This window comes from Pelophylax lessonae, assembly GCF_965119305.1.
Source record: "Pelophylax lessonae genome assembly, chromosome: 12".
Taxonomy (NCBI): Eukaryota; Metazoa; Chordata; class Amphibia; order Anura; family Ranidae; genus Pelophylax; species Pelophylax lessonae.
In genome coordinates this window covers 30,539,612-30,560,022 of record NC_138779.1, presented here as the reverse complement: position 1 = coordinate 30,560,022, position 20,411 = coordinate 30,539,612, and the positions used below count along the sequence as shown (strand labels likewise).

General features: G+C 44.3%; 1 protein-coding gene across 2 annotated transcripts in view; it reads left to right on the top strand.

Annotated features, from left to right (window-relative positions):
* The window catches only part of CDON (cell adhesion associated, oncogene regulated), a 208,747-nt gene that overhangs the window by 35,450 nt on the left and 152,886 nt on the right, over positions 1 to 20,411 (top strand). The window contains exon 3 of one of the 2 annotated variants that reach the window (XM_082273421.1): positions 16,048 to 16,091. The exons of the other annotated variant lie outside the window; for it this stretch is intronic. The gene's annotated coding sequence lies outside the window, so the exon portion shown is untranslated. The remainder of the gene's footprint in view (positions 1 to 16,047; positions 16,092 to 20,411) is intronic. 2 annotated transcript variants of the gene reach the window in all.

The following is a 20,411-nucleotide window of genomic DNA, read 5'->3' as shown; positions in this document are numbered from 1 at the left end:
GCAATATCCCCTCTCCATTATAAATAGCCCCTTCATAACTATAATTAACTTCAAGTATACTATAGTAGAATCTACCAGCAGATGGCATTTATGTGGCATCAAAATGACTTCCAAGTCTAATATCCACTTGGGTATCAAATGGGCATGCTGGAAAATCCAATCATACAATGATCCACCAAAGAATGCAGTCCAATTGTGCAATTTTCATCATACCTCACATGATTCAGAAGTTTGAAGTCTATATTAGTTTTTTTTTTCGGCCAATAATTTAAAAATTTTAAATCGCTGTCTCTGTAATCAAGTCCAAGTAGGGTTGGGCAATCCAGTATTTATATACATTATATATATATACAGTATACAGGCAGTCCCCGAGTTACAAGCATCCCACTTACATAGACTCATACTCACAAACGGAGGCAGCGCGGTGTCACGCTGGTCTGGAAAATTGCCGGGCGGCCATCTTGCTGCTCATCGCATGCTGGCACCTACTGTTCGGCGGACCTGTCAGCAATCCCACATCAGTGCATGGCCAGTTAAACCTTCTCTATGCTATCGAAAATTTTAAAATATTTTTTTGGCTGGAGTTACACTTATAAAATGTACCTGTTCCAACTTACATACAAATTTAACCTAAGAACAAACCTACAGAATCTTGTTCATAACACAGTGACTGCCTTTATATACTATATATACAGTATCTCACAAAAGTGAGTACACCCTCACACTTTTGTAAATATTTTATTTTATTACACCCCTAAGTGAAAATGTGCAAATTGGGCCCAATTAGCCATTTTCCCTCCCTGGCGTCATGTGGCTCATTAGTAGTACAAGGTCTTAGGTGTGATTGGGGAACAGGTGTGTTAAATTTGGTGTTATCGCATTCACTCTCTCATACTGGTCACTGGAAATTCAACATGGCACCTCATAGCAAATAACTCTCTGAGGATTGTTGTTCTACATAAAGATGGCCTAGGCTATATGAAGATTGCCAAGACCCTGAAACTTAGCTGCAGGACGGTGGCCAAGACCATACAGCGGTTTAACAGGACAGGTTCCACTCAGAACAGGCCTCGCCATGGTTGACCAAAGAAGTTGAGTGTACATGCTCAGTGTCATATCCAGAGGTTGTCTTTGGGAAATAGACATATTAGTGCTGCCTGCATTGCTGCAGATGTTAAAGGGGTGGGGGGGTCAACCTGCCAGTGCTCAGATCATAAGCCGCACACTGCATCAAATTGGTCTGCATGGCTGTCGTCCCAGAAGGAAGCCTCTTCTAAAGATGATGCACAAGGAAGCCTGCAAACAGTTTGCTGAAGACAAGCAGACTAAGGACATGGATTACTGGAACCATGCCCTGTAGTCTGATGAGACCATGATAAACTTTTTTGGTTCTGATGGTGTCAAGCGTGTGTGGCGGCCACCAGGTGAGGAGTACAAAGACAAGTTCGTCTTGCCTACAGTCAAGCATGGTGGTGGGAGTGTCATGGTCTGGGGCTGCATGAGTGCTGCCAGCACTGGGGAGCTACAGTTCATTGAGGGAAACCATGAATGCCAACATGTACTGTGAAATACTGAAGTAGAGCATGTTCCCCTCCCTTCGGAGACTGGGACACAGGGCAGCATTCCAACTTGATAACGACCCCAAACACACCTCCAAGACGATCACTGCCTTGCTAAGGAAGCTGAGGGTAAAGGTGGTGGACTGGCCAACCATGTCTCCAGACCTAAACCCTATTGAGCATCTGTGGGGCATCCTCAAATGAAAGGTGGAGGAGCGCAAGGACTCTACTATCCACCAGCTCCATGATGTCATCGTAGAGGAGTGGAAGAGGACTCTAGTGGCAACCTGTGAAGCTCTGATAAACTCCATGCCCAAGAGGGTTAAGGCAGTGCTAGAAAATAATGGTGGCCACGCAAAATATTGACACTTTGGGCCCAATTTGGACATTTTCACTTAGGGGCGTACTCACTTTTGTTGCCAGTGGTTTAGACATTAATGGCTGTGTGTTGAGTTATTTTGAGTTATTTTGAGGGGACAGCAAATTTGCACTGTTATACAAGCTATACACTCACTACTTTACATTGTAGCAAAGTGTCATTTCTTCAGTGTTGTCACATGAAAAGATATAATAACATATTTATAAAAATTTGAGATGTGTACTCAATTTTGTGAGATACTGTATATATTTTTTTGGTTTAATCTATGGTGTAGCTACCATTAACGGTAAATGACTACATGATTTCCTGAATGTGTGATTAATCAGAGCTGCACCCTGTAATGTAGCATACCAACAGGGGACCAGTATATATGGAGCAGTGGATGGGTTGTGATGTTTGGTTGTGCAAGGAGTCCTAAACGCTCTTCTTTCTGCACAGTAATTCCCTGAAATAATGCAAAAAATTATCTCTTTATATAGTTTGGGGTCTGAAATATCAGTTAAGCAAAGTTTTAGTTGATTTGTAGAATAAGATCTATGCCATTTAGACATCTTTGTTATGCCAATTTAGAGGCCACTGCAGTTAGGGTCATCCGTCACCTATGCAAGGCTTCCAGACCTCCTTAATAGTAGGCATTGGTATTTTTTACATAAACCTCACTAGTGTTGAACTCCCTGCAAACCTTCCTCGTTCCACTACTAGTGATATATTTTAATTGAAGCAGAGATGTATGTGTCGACAGGTCTTTTATAAAAAGAATTCAGTTATAAATTTTATTTAATCCTCAAGGAGGAAACAGTCCAACTGCACTGGAGTAATACCTTGCTGTGGTTTTATTTTGTGACCACAAATCCCCTCTGCCAATTCCAAAGTAATTTCCAGGAATACGCAGGCTCCGGAGCTGGGGCATCGGTGCGTGCCAGCCAAGCTTGGCAGGATCTAGAAGAAGGATAGCCAGCCTCGGGAGTCCAACTGCTGTGGAACTACAAGCCCAGTGTGCCTGGACAGCTGTGACCGTAGGGATGGAGTTTTCTGCACACAGCTGACTTCCTGTTAAATAGTCTCCTTAGTTGGCTTGTTACATCAAACAACAGTTGTGCTGCAGATGTTTAAACATAGTAAAATATATCTGAATATTGGAACCTCTGCTTATATAAATAATAATAGCATCTTGTGTTTTTTTTGGATTTGGCTAGAGTAGGGTTAAAACCTCTGGTAATTGTTTTGCTATCCGTGTCCCGCAGAGATGTTTTCGTTCTACTTCCTGTCTCAGGGATGCAATTGGAAGTAAAAGGAAATTTCTCCATATGAAGGAGAATTCCCCTTTTAGACAGCTGCCAGCTAAACAGATGTTCTCATTGGGGTTCCCTCACGTCTTGTTGAGGTGACAAATTCACAATGGATTTGCCATCAGTTTTTGTTCCTAATAACTAGAGTGAATTGAGAGAGTAAATCTACCCCGCTGGGACACACACAGCAATGAAAACATGATAGAGATTTTAACTAGGGATCGACCGATTATTGGCAAAGCCGATATATCGAGGGCCGATCTGCACTTTCCCCGATATATCGGAATCGGCCCGGAGGTTACCGATATTGCCGATATTTCGGGAAAGTGCTGTACCGGAGTGATGCCTGCAGCTGCGTCCAAAGCCAACAGTCGGCTGTCTTGTAATGACAACCGATGCGGCTGAGAAGCCGCCCAGCTGTCATTACATGGAGCGGGAGGGGATGTCCCCCCTCCTGCCGCTTTCCGCGGCTCGCCTGGGTCTCACATCCCACCTTATGTGTATCACCACATAAGGGTTTACAACCACTTTAAATCAGATCCTTTTCATAGCAAATTAATTTAATGTCAAATGTTGTGATTTCTAAAGGTGCCCATAAGAAAATGTCATCTAGTCTTGGGGGACACAGAAATCAATCAGTTCATTTTGGACCATGTTGGAGTTCTCCTGACTGATTGCTATACCTTGACATAAACTGGCGCCTACACACTTCTATATGAGTATGCCTCTTCTATAGACCAGACATGCACATGGACCAGAAATATTAACCACTTTACCACCGGAGAATTTTGCTGTCTTACGTCGGGGCACTTTTTGCGATTCGGCACTGTGCGAATTTAACTGACAATTGCGCGGTCGTGCGACGCCGTACCCAAACGAAATTTACGTCCTTTTTTTCCCACAAACAGAGATTTCTTTTGGTGGTATTTGATCACCTGTGCGATTTTTACTTTTTGCACTATAAACAAAAAAAGAGCGTACATTTTGAAAAAATAACAATATTTTTCAAATTTTTTTATATGAAATTCCCCCCCAAAAAAATGTAAAAATCAAATTTTTTTTACATTTTTGGCCAATTTGTTTTCTGCTACATATGTTTGGTAAAAAAAAAATTGCAATAAGCGTATTGTGATTGGTTTGCGCAAAAGTTATTGCGTTTACTAACTAAGGGAAAGATTTATGTCATTTTTGGTGTTTTTTTTTTTTAACGAGTAATGGCGGCGATCTGCAATTTTTTTTTTGCGGGACTGCGACATTGCGGCGGACAGATCGGACCCCTGACTGACATTTTTGACACTTTTGGGGGTACCAGTGACATTACTACAGTAATCAGTGCTATATATATGCACTGTTACTTTAAAAATGACACTGGCAGGGAAGGGGTTAATTTTTATTGGTGATCAAGGGGTTAATGTATGCCTGGTGCTTACTGACGTGTGTGGGGGGAGGGGATTGTGTGACACAAGGACAGATCGCGGGTTCAGCTATGCTGAACCCTGCAATATGACCCTGTCTGTCGCTTAGGAGATCCGCCCGCTTGTGTTTACACAAGCAGGCGGATCTCCACACTCGATTCCCCGACGATCGGGGAAGAGCAGCGGCGATCGCCGCCGCTCCTCCCCTGGCCAGACTCCCGCAGTGACTGAATACAGCGGGAGCGAGCCTCCGGCGGCGCGCGCGCGCCGCCGAGAGAGGGCAATGTCTGGTAGTACTACGTCGCCAGACGTTATCAAGCCACTTTGCCGCAGTAGAGCTCTAGTGAGCAGTGCGGAAGTGGTTAATGGCTGTAAAAAAAAATCTTTTATATGAAAGGTCGTTCGGCGATTGGATCCTGCATTCATGGCTGATGGCCATGTGAAGCCTGTAGGTGGCTGCAGAGGTACCAAGGCCTGTGACATCCTTTCTAGGAAAAATTGATCTTCAACAATAATGTTCTAACTCAGGAGAGAAGAAAGGTTGGCCCATCAAACTCCAAATGACAACCAGAATTCAGCAAAATCAATAGGGACCTCTGAAGGATTATCTCAATTTCCAGCCCTCAGGGTGTCCTGTGTTCTCTGTAGAAAACAAAATCATTCCACCAAGTTCAGATGATTGTGATGAGGGACGTGTCGCCTTTGATCTGTAATAATCTGACATCAGAGGAATGTTCAGAGGAGGATTACAGAAGTAGGTGGAACTGATAGAAACACCGGGAAGAATCGCCATACAGAAGATGAAATGTATGAAAGGTTCCTGTAATCTGGACATCTCCGGGACAATGGGGTCAAAGTAAATCGATAACTTGTAGTCTGTAATAAAGAGTTCTCCTTTCCTAAGAAGAAATTCAGGTGCTGCCAAATCCACAAGAGCCTTTGTAATTGTTCATTCAGAAGTCACACATTTTTGTAAATCTTAGAGTTTCCTTGACAAGATTGAAAGCCATGGTAGATGTCTTTATCAAGTAATAAAGGTTATGCAGCCTTAACTTATAATCATTTTTATGGTTATTTATGTAAGAATGTTAGGGGTCTAAGAGGGGTAGATATTGGGCTTATTCAGAGGTGTAACTAGAACCTTCAGGGCCCCATTACAAGAAACAAAGAAGGGGGGCCCTTCCCACTGATCTGGGGGCCCTTTATTCCCATTGGGGGACCCTTTATTACAGTCCTGCAGCTGGCCACCTATCTGCCATCTTGGGAACTACCAGAGACCCTGGTAGTTCCGCCACCAATGTCAGTAGTTTTTTTCATTTTTGTTGTTTTATTTTTTATTATTTTTTACCATTTAATAATTTTTTTTTTACATGTATTTTCACATATTTTTTATGGGGGGGCTCAATTAAATATCAGGGGTCTAAACAGACCTCTGTTGTCTCACTTTTGAGACAGAGAAAGCGACCGAGGACGGATTCCTCAGTCCCTTTCTTTGCAGCCTCAGCTGCACAGAATTAATTAGCAGGAATAGCTCTGTAGAGAGCTTCCCATTCATTCATAAACTGAGGCATAGTAAACACAGTTTACTAAGCCTCCACTATAAATGAGTAAAAAAAAAAAAAAACAGAGTGAGTGATCGGTACCAATCACTAAGTCGATTCAATAAGACAAGGAAGGGGCCATTTATCAGCTTCTGCCCTGCTCTCCATCCTGACAGAAGGGACAGCTACCCAGCTGGGCATACTTACAGTTTTACTAACATTTAGAACTAGGTTCCAGCCGAACCACCGGTGTCTGTCCATAGGTGACAGAATACCCCCTGGCTGCCCCATGCCCAATCAGGAAGGAATGCAGAGAAATGCAACCCTACACTTTCCCTCCTCATCAGGAACCATTCCCTATCACTAGTACTGTTCGTAACAGATGATGCACCTTTCCCTACTCTATCAACTGGCATCAAGCATGCCAAACCCAGGGGCCAGGGTCTTAAATAGAATCTGCCATACCTAGGATGGCCGCCCGAGTCACATGGGCAGCCCGCATCCAATTGTATCGCTGCCTCAGTGACTCAGGAAACCATAGAGGAACGCTGTTCCTCTCTTCCCCATTCACTTCTTTTCCCTCTGCTTTGCGTGCTACCTGCAGTGGAGACAGCAATCTGCCCCTGCCTACATGCTGATAGCAGAAGAAAGCAAAGTGAGTGGAAGCATGAGCTTATTCTTCCTACTCTATCTCCTTCATGGTCCAATCACAGGCTGGGGATGTAGAGGTGATCATGTTATATTGCTTAACTTCAGCAGGCTATGCCAGTGGTCTCCAAACTGCGGCCCTTTTATCTGGCCCTTGGGGCACTAGTTCATTCACTGATAGCAACAATGGGGCATAATTCCCACCACTGACACCAATGAAGAGGCACTATTCCTCCTGAAGACACCAAAAATGGGGCACAATTCCTCCCAATGACACCAACAATGGGGCAAAATGAAACTACTGTAAAGATGGGGAACTATGCCTTTCAGGGACACCAACTATGAAGCACAATTCCTCCCACTGACACCAATGATGGGGCACAATTACTCCCAGTGAAATAAACGACCTGGCATCATTTTTTCTCACTGACGTGGGACCTTTTCTACTCCCAAATGGTAATAGTCTGGCCCCCCTAAAGTCTCAAAGACAGTAAACTGGCCCTTTGTTTAGAAAGTTTGGAGACCCCTAGTTTGGGAGGGGTAAATCTCAGGACTAGATTAACAGACATACATATTGTTTAGCAGGCAAAACAGCTCCCATATAAGTATTTAAGTTGTGTATTTAATTTATTACCTGGAGTTCCATCTTTACATTATTACAGAAAATGCAACTGAATAAGATGTTTCCTTCAGTTGCATTTAACGTACATGTAAAGCCAATCACTTAAAGCTCATATAAGGTGCAACAACATTTCAAAAGCCATTTTTCAAAAAACATTTTTAAATTTACAACTTTCATTTAAATAATTCTGCTATGAAGGTACTTTTTTAGGGGGACCACGATCTTCCCCTGTGTTCAAGTTCCATTGGTCTTACATTGTCACCCTATCACCAGGGCTACCAATGGATACTACAAACATCTGTTCCTACCCACATTGCGCAGGCATGGTCCTCTATTGTCACCTTAAGGAAACCGCCCAAAGAAATGACGAGCAGTAGCTACTGGAGTGCATGTAGATGGGAAGTGGCTCAAAAAAGGGGGTGGAGACACCCTAAAGCCTGGTACACACTGGTACGCAGTTTAACCACTTTAAGACCGGAAGGATTTGCCCCCTTCCTGACCAGGCCCTATTTTGCGATTTGGCACTACGTTATTTTAACACACAATTGCACGGTCCTGCGACACTGTACCCAAATGAAATTGATGCCCTTTTTTTCCCACAAATAGAGCTTTCTTTTGGTGGTATTTGATCACCTGTACGATTTTTATTTTTTGCGCTATAAACAAAAAAAGAGCGACAATTTTGAACACTTTTGGGGGGAACAGTGACATTACTACAGTAATCAGTGCTAAACATATGCACTGTTACTGTAATAATGACATTGGCAGGGAAGGGGTTAACATTATGGGTGATCAAGGGGTTAAATGTGAGCCTAGGGGAGTGATTCTAACTGTGGGGGCGTGGCTTCAAAAATGACCATAGAGACATGTGATCCTATATAGAAGGATCACATGGGCTCTATGATCATTTCAGGGAGAAATTACAGTTTTTCTCTCTCAGCGGGGAACGATCGCGGGTGTCAGGCGGCAGTCGGACCCGCCTGGCCGCTGCATCAGCTTCCCTGCTGACGAGCGGGGGCAGGCGGCGCGCGCTCGCCCCCTAGCCTCCCGAGAGCGCCATACATGTACAGGGATTCACCTGGGAGCGGCTGCCTGCCGCAGTACATCTGCGGCGGGCAGTCGTAAAGAGGTTAATTTTTCATCTACGGTTGGAGCCGCTGTACTAATGATCCAATGTTAGTACAACAATCTCCCCCGTTGAGCCCCCCCAGAACACTCCGATCATCGCTATCTGACATTGGCTGAGAGTGCTGATTGGAAGCCGGTCAGCTGCTGCATGCTCATCTGACAGAAGGCCTCCAAATGGCAGGCTTCTGTCAGACAGGGTGCCATACACACAATCCGAATGTCAGACATTTTTTTTTTTTTATAACTGGCTGGTTTTGGCCGGCATTCGGCCGGTGTGTACAGGGCTTAAGGCAGAAAGTGCATTACTGGCCAGATCACCAAGTGGGGAAAAAAAAACAACCGCCTAAAAAAAGAAAACTAATACAGCCACCACTTCTAAGAATTGGTAAGCTGCATTTTATTATGTTTTTGTTGTGGTTTATTACCACTTTAACCACCTCTAAAATGATAGGAATGGAGAACAAGCATTCCAAAAAACCAATACAGACGGGTGATTCGATCCTCAGTCTGTTTATACCGAGTTGGTGACATGTCTCATCACTGTGGGAAGAGTTATTCTTTAACCACTTGCCGACCAGTCACGTTGACTGTACTGCGGCAAAGTGGCTCAATTCCGTCCAGCGACGTAGGCCTACGTCGCTGAACTCCTCCCCTTGTGGGCGGCGCTCGCGCACCACCGGAGGCTCGCTCCAGCTGTTTTCAGTCACAGCGGGAGTCGGGCCAGGGGAGGAGCGGTGGTGATCACCGCCGCTGCTCTTCCCCGATCGTCTAGGAATCGAGTTTGGAGATCCGCCCGCTTGTGTAAACAAAGCGGGTGGATCTCCTAAGTGACAAACAGTGACAGATTGCAGGGTTCAGCATAGCTCAACATGCGATCTGTCCCTGTGTCACTCAGTCACCTCCCCCCACACACGTCAGTAAGCACCAGGCATACATTTACCCCTCCCTCTCCAATAAAATTAACCCCTTCCCTGCCAGTGTCATTTTTACAGTAACAGTGCATATTTATAGCACTGATTACTGTAGAAATGTCACTGGTACCCCCAAAAGTGTCAAAAATGTCAGTCAAGGGTCCGATCTGTAATGTCGCAGTCTTGCAAAAAAAATCGCAGATAGCCGCCATTACTCGTTAAAAAAAAAAACACCAAAAATGACAGAAATCTTTGCCTTAGTTAGTAAACGCAATAACTTTTGCGCAAACCAATCAAAATATGCTTATTGTGATTTTTTTTACCAAACATAGGTAGCAGAAAACAAATTGGCCAAAAATTTAAAAAAAATTTTGATTTTTACATTTTTTTGGGGGGGAATTTCATATAAAAAAATGTGAAAAATATTATTTTTTCAAAATGTATGCTCTTTTTTTGTTTATAGCGCAAAAAGTAAAAATCGCACAGGTGATCAAATACCACCAAAAGAAAGCTCTGTTTGTGGGAAAAAAAGGACGTAAATTTCGTTTGGGTACGGCGTCGCACGACCGCGCAATTGTCAGTTAAAATCGCAGAGTGCCGAATCGCAAAAAGTGGCCTGGACGTAAGACAGCAAAATCCTCCGGTGGTAGAGTGGTTAAAGCAGAGTCGGGGCTCTGAGCCATGTTCTTCTCTGTTTCTTTTTTAAAGTTAGACATCAAACCGCAATTCAGAGAAAGCATTTCTCATCTGTGCCTTGTGCTTTGACATCCCGCCATCCTTGAAGCATAATATCAGATTATGGCCTCCTCCCGATAGCTTGCACAGACTCCAGTCTTTGCAGACGTGTGGCTGACTCTTCGCACAGATCATTGGCGTCCATACGTCAGCCAAAGTGTAATATTTGTTCTTAACTGGTGGTCTTGGCTGCTGTCCTTACGCAGTAAATTTTCAAGATAAGCTTAATAACTTACCACGTATTAAGCCTCATTGTGGAGGATGGGACCAGTTTAAAGCAAGCCCACCATTTCTCCTTGAATATTCGAATGTTGATTTTACAGAAAGTAAGATTGCAATACTCTCACATATAAATTAAAGGTTATTGGTAAATAGAGATGAGCTTGGATCTCTAGCCAAAATCTAGCCCAGGGTTCTCCAAAATTTCTAAACAAAGCAATAGTTTACTGTCCTTCAGACTTTGGGGGGGGGGGGGCAGACTGTAGCCAGTGGGAGCAGATCATTTTCCGGCATCGGTGGGAGTAAACAATGCCCCATTTTTGGTGCCATTGGGAAGACTTCTGCCCATCATTGGTGTCATTGGGCCCCATCGTTGGTGTCATTGGGAAGAATTGTGGCCCATTGTTGGTATCAGTGGAAGGAATTCTACCCCATTTTTGGTGCCAGTGGATAAAATAGTGCCTTAGGCTAGGTTCACACATATACAAATTGGATGCGTTTTGAACAGCACCCAATTCGCATGACATGTGAAAGAACATATACAATTGCAACACAAGTCATATTGTAAATGAATGTTATTAAAAATTACCTTTCCATTTCAATATGCAATTGTAATTGCAATTCTCAGTTCAAATTTACGGCAATATGGCACCTAGGAGGCGTTCTATGCACGGATGGTGTACAGAACGTCCACCTGATTTGTCATTTTCTGCTTGTGTGATTGGCTTACTAATTTTCCCAGAAGTCTGCCTAAGATACAAATTCAATTTTGAGCATCCCCTGCAACAAAAATGGCATTTTTGGTGAGATACTCCCAATGTGAAATCACGTCTAAAGGGAATGCGGACCCTGCCTCTTTCCTCATTAGAGCTCTGCAGGTGCAGCAGCTGATTGATAATTACAAAACCACTCCCATACAGAACAACTTTGTACATGGGCACAGACAAGCAAACAGCTATTTCTGCAGAATAAGAAAAGGTAGGAATCTGCTACAAAGTTTGTTAAAATCCTTGCAATGTACAGAGATCATCGAGAGTGGAATGTTTTCTTCTCAACAAAAGCAGAGTTACGCTTTAAAAATAAAAGAATTGGGCTATGTGATACATGTTATCCTATATAATTGTAGCACTGTCCCCATAGGGCTTGCTGTGTGAAACATTTATAGGCCTCCCTCTGATTACCTGCAGACAGTTGCTGGGGGATTTTTCACACATCCATCCTTACCCCCGTTTGGCTTGTTACTCAATAAACAGTCCAGGGGTATTTGGTTTTTATATTATTGTGGAACTTGGATGAGAGAAGGGAATAGTGGGATACTCCAACTGAACTATTCACAGTAGATAAGGACAACTCTCACTTGGCCTCACCGGATTACTAATGGAAGCAGACACACTGCTTTTAACATACTGCCACTTGTATGGAAGAATTAAGTCCTCTTGCTCTCTGTAGCAGCAGACTTGATGTAACTACTTAAACTTCAGAACACTCTCTAGCATCGCCTGGACTGACATCCGTCCACTGACTCTTGTAGCTGAAGGGATGGCCCCTCATAGAACAGGCCCCATGACACAGATCTGTACTCACAGTAGTCAGAATCAGATCCTTCCCAGTGTCTCCCTTCCAGTCAGCTCTGCAGGACACCTGGGTTCATCTCCTATCTGGATTTCAGGCCCTCAGGTCGTCCACCCAAGGCCACGTGGCTGCTTCTACAGAGGAGGGGCAGCCGCCCCCTCTCTCCGGGACCCCGCTCTCTCAGCTTTGGCATTTATACAGTCACCCAGCGTGCACCGAGGCACTTTCCTCTGTCAATCACCAGGGCTGTAACAATGCCTGTACCGTCACTTGTCAGGTTTCCTCCCATTGTCCAATATGCCTCCCTATTGGACCATTGTGAAACATTCAGACAAGCTGAGTTGCACCTGAGCACCATGAGCAGACCCTACCAATGGATCCTGCTCCCTGGTAGGCAGAGAGCATTATAATTTTACCTGGCAATCTTCCTGTAAGCAGAAAGACCCAAAAACTATACTCTCTTCTAGCACCTACCTAGGAAAGTGCTACATCATTTATTCTGGTCAAGCAGGGGGCACCAGCACAGATGAATGATTTGGTCCATGTTATGATGCTTTACTTGCAGTACTATACACGTCCAAGCTCTGCATTCAGAAGTATAGTGTGCTGAGTCTTCCTTGGTTGCTTGTGTATGACCTCTTGGTTGTGACCAGTGCTTTAAGTGGCCCAAAAGAAGTGCCGGTACTCTATTATAGCCTATACATCCCCCCCCCCCACCCCACATCAGGGTCCCCACAGAGCACACACCCCCCCCCCCCCCCTGGCCTGGGCTGGGACTCCAGAGCAGGGGAACTCACTGGTGGTGACTGGTCTGGCTCTGGAGTGGGAAATATTCTTGGGGGGGGGGGCAATTGAGGGCGCAGATGTCCAAAATGAGCGTACTGGTATGCTAAGGCGCACGGAGAGGTGGCGGTATGCTCAAGAGCCATATTTGGAAGTGGCAGTACTGAGTACCAGAGCATACCGGCCCACTTAAAGCACTGGTTGTGACCATACCACAGGAGGATGAAGGTATTAAACCATCATGGCTTCTTCTTCTGCACTTTTTCCCATAATCTTCAACCATATGGTAAAAAATGAAGCCTCTACTGCAGGAGCCTTCAAACTATGGCCCTCCAGTGGATCAGGAATTACGATTCCCATCATGCCTAGTCATGTCTGTGAATGTCAGCGTTTTACAATGCCTCATGGGATGTGTAGTTCCACAACATCTGGAGAGCCGTAGTTTGAAGATCCCTGCTTTACTGTGTAGCCCTGTACAGCCCTAAAGCTGCTGGTCCATCACATATTTGCTAAGTGCCCCTCTTCCTGTATAACAGTCTATCTGAAAATGATCCCGCATTTCCCATGTATAACAAAATGATCCACCAGTCAGGGAGTAGCACGTTGCTGCAACCAATGGCACGCTAAGTGTACCATGATTCTTTCCTATCACAAGAATGGTCTGTTCCAATTTTTGTCCTTGGTTTTTTCTTTTCCTGGTTGCTAAGCCATCCTGTTTCTCATTACCCCATTTTCTTGTTAGCATGGAGTTGGTATTAGGGCCTGTTTTCCATCTCTGGAGCCTGTAGGCATACACTCTTTGGCACCCAGAAGAAAATACTCTAGTTAGAATCCACTCTTTTACACAGAACAAATTAAAAAAAAAAAAAAACAGAAATTACTGTTTTTCTACAAATAATGGGAAAAACAAGTGGTTAGTAACTGTATAGGAAAAAGCAGCCTCTTTCCATTTGATATCTATAGACACATTTCTTTGATTAGAGGTCAGTTTTCCCCCAGGTGCTGTGCAACCAGATGAGAGTCCCTCAATATAAATCTGCAGGACAATTATCTGTGTTGCTCCCTGGGACCAAGTTACAGGGAATATGGGAACTTTATATTCATGTAACTATCCTAAATTATCTGCAAAGAACAATAAAAGAAACGGAACCCCGTGCTGCATCAGAAGGACTTTACTGGCATAGATGTGAGACTATATCAAACATATAGAGGTATCAAAAAGTATATTTATTTGAACATATTAAAAATGTATCACATGGCATCTATTTAGATACATCATAAAAACATATGAAAACAAAGCATAACAAAAAAACACAATAGAAATATGACCCCAAAAGACCCATTCTGACACCTTCCCCAATAGGGATAATACCACTTGGAAACTTGAACTGAAGGTGTCTGTGGGTAGAGGTCACGTCCGTTGGTCAACGTGTTTCGCTGTATTGCGTAGCTTCTTCAGGACCAAAAAAAGGAGGAACGTACATTAAAAAACACTGATAACACATACTAGGTCATTATCATATGCCTCCCGGGCGGACACAAGGACTATAGGATAATCCATCTAATGAGGCCTCATTATTTAGATGTCAATAGAAGCTGTCTGCTTTTACTGTAGAGTTTAGCCCAATCAGAACTGTATTTCTATTAGGTAAGCGCTGGAAAAGTACTGTCTCATAAACAGTTGTAAAATTGTCGCCTTATGCTAGTAGATAACTGTAGCGGAAAGTAAGATGATGCTGCCGACACGAATATATACAGTATCTCACAAAAGTGAGTACACCCCTTACATTTTTGTAAATATTTTATTCTATCTTTTCATGTGACAACACTGAAGAAATGACACTTTGCTACAATGTAAAGTAGTGAGTGTACAGCTTGTATAACAGTGTAAATTTGCTGCCCCCTCAAAATAACTCAACACACAGCCATTAATGTCTAAACCTCTGGCAACAAAAATGAGATACTGGAGCAACCTGTTGTATAAGGCCGCCAGCAATAGTAATTATCACGTGCTATGTTTCTAGCCTCCTAAGTATTTCGAACGCGATTCAGAATCATGGCAATTCGCGGGACGCCTGCGCTATTCCTGGCACTTCCAATAGCACCCCAAACGCAGCATGATTTTGTCGTGCTTGTCGCCCAGCAAATTATGGTAAAATCACGCAAGAGAAACACGGGACACCTTTTGCCCAAAAGAAGTCCTTGTACCGCCATGTTTGGGGTGCCATTGGAAGTGACGGAAATCAAGTGGGCATCCCGCAATTTGCCATGATTCAGAATCGCAGTGATTCTGCCCGCAATCTGGTACGCCAATATGTGAACGGAGCCTTAGCAACTCACATGGTTGAGGTATAAAAGGGGCACATCTAATTATGCAGGCATCCGGGGTAAAGCTGTCCACATAGACAATCCTTCGCACTGCCGGCTCTCACCACTGTCAGTCTGCAGTCATGACCGGGAAGACTACCCTGCAGTAGAGCGATCTGAAAGCGAGGCTTAAAGCGCTTGTGGAGGGTAGTGTGGAAGGGATGACATTGATGGCAGTGCGGAGGAGGGTCTATGTGGACAGCTTTACCCTGGATGCCTGCATACTTAGATGTGCCTGTTTTATCATCAACCATGTGAGTTGCTAAATGTTGAACCTTCATTAAATGTAACCATATTGCTACACTTAGGGGCGCCTCTCGTCTCTTTTATACTCAGTTGTGATATGACACTACTTGTATATAAAGACATTGCTTGTTTATCAAGTCAAAATTTATAAAACATTTTTGCTTGTCTTGTAAAACACTCTTAAACCAATCCAGGGTTTTACTGTACTTTAAAGTTTATTGAAAGTTGGATTTGGCCTTTGATGCTCTGTTTTTGCAAACATGGAAATGAATCCTTGCAGACAAAAGATTATTCTGCTGGAGCACCTTGCCTGCTACCTGTCTATATATTCCCATATGTCCCAGCAGCATTCCTGTTGTAGATGAACTACAGGTCCTAGCTTACTTCTCCATCAGCCAGAACTAATGGTTCTTCCAGCTCCAACACTCCCAATCCTGCGCTAATGCCACACTATACACTGCCCATGCTCCCCGCAGAGTGTTGAATGATCTCATCACAGCAATGTAGAAGTATGACAGAGAGCAGAGCAGGACTGACAGCTGTTAATCTGATCACATTGGTGCCAGTGGATTTGTTGGAATACGTAATTCACTTAATAACATTGCTTTGTTATTTTATATGTTTTGCTTGTAGGAATTTGGCACTCAGACAGTCTGTCTCCCAGCCAGCTGCTCCAGGTAAGCGCACCATAAAGTTACTGTATGTAGCAGATGAATGTAAATATATGGAATACATGACATTTTCAATATGAGAAAACTTTGTCCGGCTTACAAAGTTGTGATTAGACACAAGGATTTCTTACTTTCAGAATAAAGAAATCAAATACCTTGTCCATACAGGGCAAAGCAACAGGTTCACCTAAAGTAGAGTTTCAGATTTGATATCTTTTACATAATTACGTTCGTCCAGTTTGGACTAAAATAACTGTAGCGTACCCCGCAGGTAGAATGGGATCTACCACCCTGCACAGCCAGGCACAACAAATTTTCACAGTCTCCCAGAGTCAGAAAACAGTCCAGTACTTTGTTTTTGTTATTTATTGGAGGAATTAGATCTTGGATGGGGTTTGGGATTTACGGGATGCCCATTTGATGTCAGAATAAGCTTCAGGGACACTTCTCCTATATAGAGTCTATATACAGCTCCAACTTGCTTGGTTCCCAGCTATGTCACTCCAAAATGGATTTGTAACAATGGCCGATTACAGGCAGAGGTTTGCAGCTCGAAGAACGTTGGAGTGACACAGCTAAGACATTTCCAGCACTTCCTCCCATGGTCACTGAACCCAGTACCACCTCTTCAGGCACTGCCAGCCCGCCTGGCTACAACTGCCCCTTTTACTAGCCCTCCTGGCTAAATTCTCCACAGTCCTCCCAGACTGACACTCTCCCACAGTCTTTCCAGACTGAACAATCACCAGCCCACCCGGCTGACTTCTCAAGAGATCTCCTAGACATGCGGACCTGCTCCCATTGTCCTCTCCTTGTTCCCATGCCTCCAGAAAGGGGTTCCTCTGTGAGTTGTGGGATATCATTCCACTACCTGAGCCCCAATCCCAAAGTCACCCCACCCAGGTTAGGGGGCACCCTCAAGGGCCACTGACATCCTCCTCAGCACTCCATCTCCATCTTCCACCCCACTCCCTGCTGGCATGACTCATGCCCATTTATGAGGTGGCCTGCCCCCTGCCAGCTCATTTGCTGGGGACTAGCTATGGCCCTAATAAATATGCCAAGCAGCTCCTCCTAGCTTCTGCCCACTACATGGGAGCTTCTTCAAGGTTCCAGAAAACAGGGGGAGGCACCAGAGGTGCTGCTTGCTGCGTCATTCAGCCTCCCTCAGTCACTCAACCCTGACCCAGATTCAGCCCAGGCCTGGCTCTCAGCCAAACCAAATTTTCTCACACTAACAAACCTACTTACATCTAGTACACCAGCTACAGGGTGCTACAAACCTATACATATACCATATTAGGCTGATCCCCCTGGAAGCTGGAAATCACTAAAATAGGCACTGCTGCTCTGGTGATCTCCAATTGCTTCCAGGTCATCCAGGCTGAGCAGCTGGCCTGCTACTTACTAAACACAGGAGGTTGACCGCTCGCAATAGGTGCCCTTCAGAGAATGCTGTGCATTTTGTGAATGGATTTAAAGTGTTTTGTGATTGGAGAAGGTAAAGAGCATGACGTTACTGCCCTGCCTCCCCACCTCATCAAATCAGAGAACACTTTGCATTCATTCACAAAAAGAATGGCACTGGTGCTTAGCAGCCAACCTCCTGTGTTCGGAATGCATCAGGCCAGGAGACCCAGGAACAAGTAGAGGCCACTGGAGTATCTGTGTGTACTTCAGTGATTTCCAGCTTTCAGGGGCACTGGCCAGGTATGGTATATGCATAGTTACACTGGTCCAATTTGGACCAGTGTAATTATATGTTAAATGTTCATATCTGGTATTCATCTTTAACTCCTTGACGCCGGCGGTACGCTTGGCGGGTGGGCCTTAATGCCGAGCAGACACATATATTCGGCCCTGCTAAAACAAATGACTGTGCTGTAAGCGCACTCCCTGCACGCTCTCAGCACGGTAGCCAGCGGGGATCAGTAAGCTCCCAATGCATACTTGCGATCAGGAGCTTTCCGATCATGTGACTGCTGTTACAGCCAATCACAGCAGTCACATGATCTGACTTTTAGAACTCTTAAAGGGCCAGGAGGCAGTAGGCGCAAAGAGGTTAAATGCCCCCCCTCCCTAGTAGCACATGCATCCCCCACTCAATTCAGCCATCTAGAGCAAAGAAAATCCCTGGTACTTTCAGAAATGGGAAGGCATTGAATGGGGGCAATGCTGAGTTTGCGACTCCCTGTGGTCAGTGTGCAGAGTAGAAGCTGCTTGCACAAGACCCAGAAGATGGCAGTGATCACTGTAGTAGTGCCGATTAGATTCCATGGCAATCTCTCAGGTATGAGATATGTATACTTACATATTAAAACTATATATAGATATAAATATTTTTTGGCTGAGAAAATATATTATTTATTGAGATAAATATATTTTATTTATTTATTTTAGGTTCTTATATAGCGCTGTCAATTTACGCAGCGCTTTACATACACATTGTACATTCACATCAGTCCAAGCCCTCAAGGAGCTTACAATCTAAGGTCCCTAACTCACATTCATACATATATAGTAGGGCCATTTTTTTTATACAGGTTATATATATAATTTTTATTTTATTTTTTATTATTATTGTTATTATTTTTATTTATTCATTTTTTTTTTTTTTTTCATTTTTACGCTTGTGGTGTTTATATCTGTCTTTTCCAATACCAGTTGCGTAGCTGTTATGATTCATCCAACCCCCTGTTTGCCAAGATTGTAAACATGTAGATATGCAAAATGTCCCTGGAAGTTCTGTTGGCAGCCATGAAACTGGACTGCAAATATTGAAGGTGTGACTGTTTTTTCAATGTGTGAGTTATCCGTAGTGAGACTCGGCTCTCTCGCAGCAGAAAGAAGGGTGTTGTTTGATAATACTGAATATATTTTTCCTCCAGGAGCAACGGTAAACTTCCGTGTTCCATATACTACAGTATATAGCAACATCTCAAACAGCCAGCGACATGACAGATGCCATACCCCACTTCAGTTTGGGTTGAGGTTTTAGCTAGAATCAAGTCTCTTATTTTATTATTTTATAATGTATATTGCCAAATTCCGTAGCAGTTTTCATAAACCTTTCTCGCCAGTTCTTGTAGAAGGTCTAGGTCCTTACCACAGTCAATAGTGCTCTCAACTGATTACTTGGGGGTAAATTTTAGAGTGAGCTTTACAAAAAAAGACTGGCCCTGTAAAAGAAGAGGCACTATACTTGTCTTTCTGTTGGTCAATGTCTTGAAATGCCTCTGCTTTATGGCTCTTTCCAAAAATTGGATGGGCGAATACCTGCTCTCCTGCCTCAAGCTATGGTTTTACCCGCTGGTCAGGGCCTTCTTTAATATTAATTGGACCTTGGGCAAACAGTTTCTTGCTCCCCCATGCAATTTCGCTCTCACATTACACAGGACTCCGCCCCCCCATACTACTCCCACCAACCATAACACAGGACCCCCTCCCCCATCATTACACAGGACCCCCCTCCCATCATACCACCCCCATTGTTGCACATGACCCCCTCTATCATACCACCCCCATCATTACACAGGACTCCCCTCCTCCATCATTACACAGGACCGCTCCACCATACCACCCCCATCATTACACAGGACTCCCCTCCTCCATCATTATACAGGACCGCTCCACCATACTACCCCCATCATTACACAGGACTCCCCTCCTCCATCATTATACAGGACCGCTCCACCATACTACCCCCATCATTACACAGGACTCCCCTCCTCCATCATTATACAGGACCGCTCCACCATACTACCCCCATCATTACACAGGACTCCCCTCCTCCATCATTATACAGGACCGCTCCACCATACTACCCCCATCATTGCACAGGACTCCCCTCCTCCATCATTACACAGGACCGCTCAACCATACTACCCCCATCATTACACAGGACTCCCCTCCTCCATCATTACACAGGACCGCTCCACCATACTACCCCCATCATTACACAGGACTCCCCTCCTCCATCATTACACAGGACCGCTCCACCATACTACCCCCATCATTACACAGGACTCCCCTCCTCCATCATTACACAGGACCGCTCCACCATACTACCCCCATCATTACACAGGACTCCCCTCCTCCATCATTACACAGGACCGCTCCACCATACTACCCCCATCATTACACAGGACTCCCCTCCTCCATCATTATACAGGACCGCTCCACCATACTACCCCCATCATTACACAGGACTCCCCTCCTCCATCATTATACAGGACCGCTCCACCATACTACCCCCATCATTACAAAGGACTCCCCTCCTCCATCATTACACAGGAACGCTCCACCATACTACCCCCATCATTACAC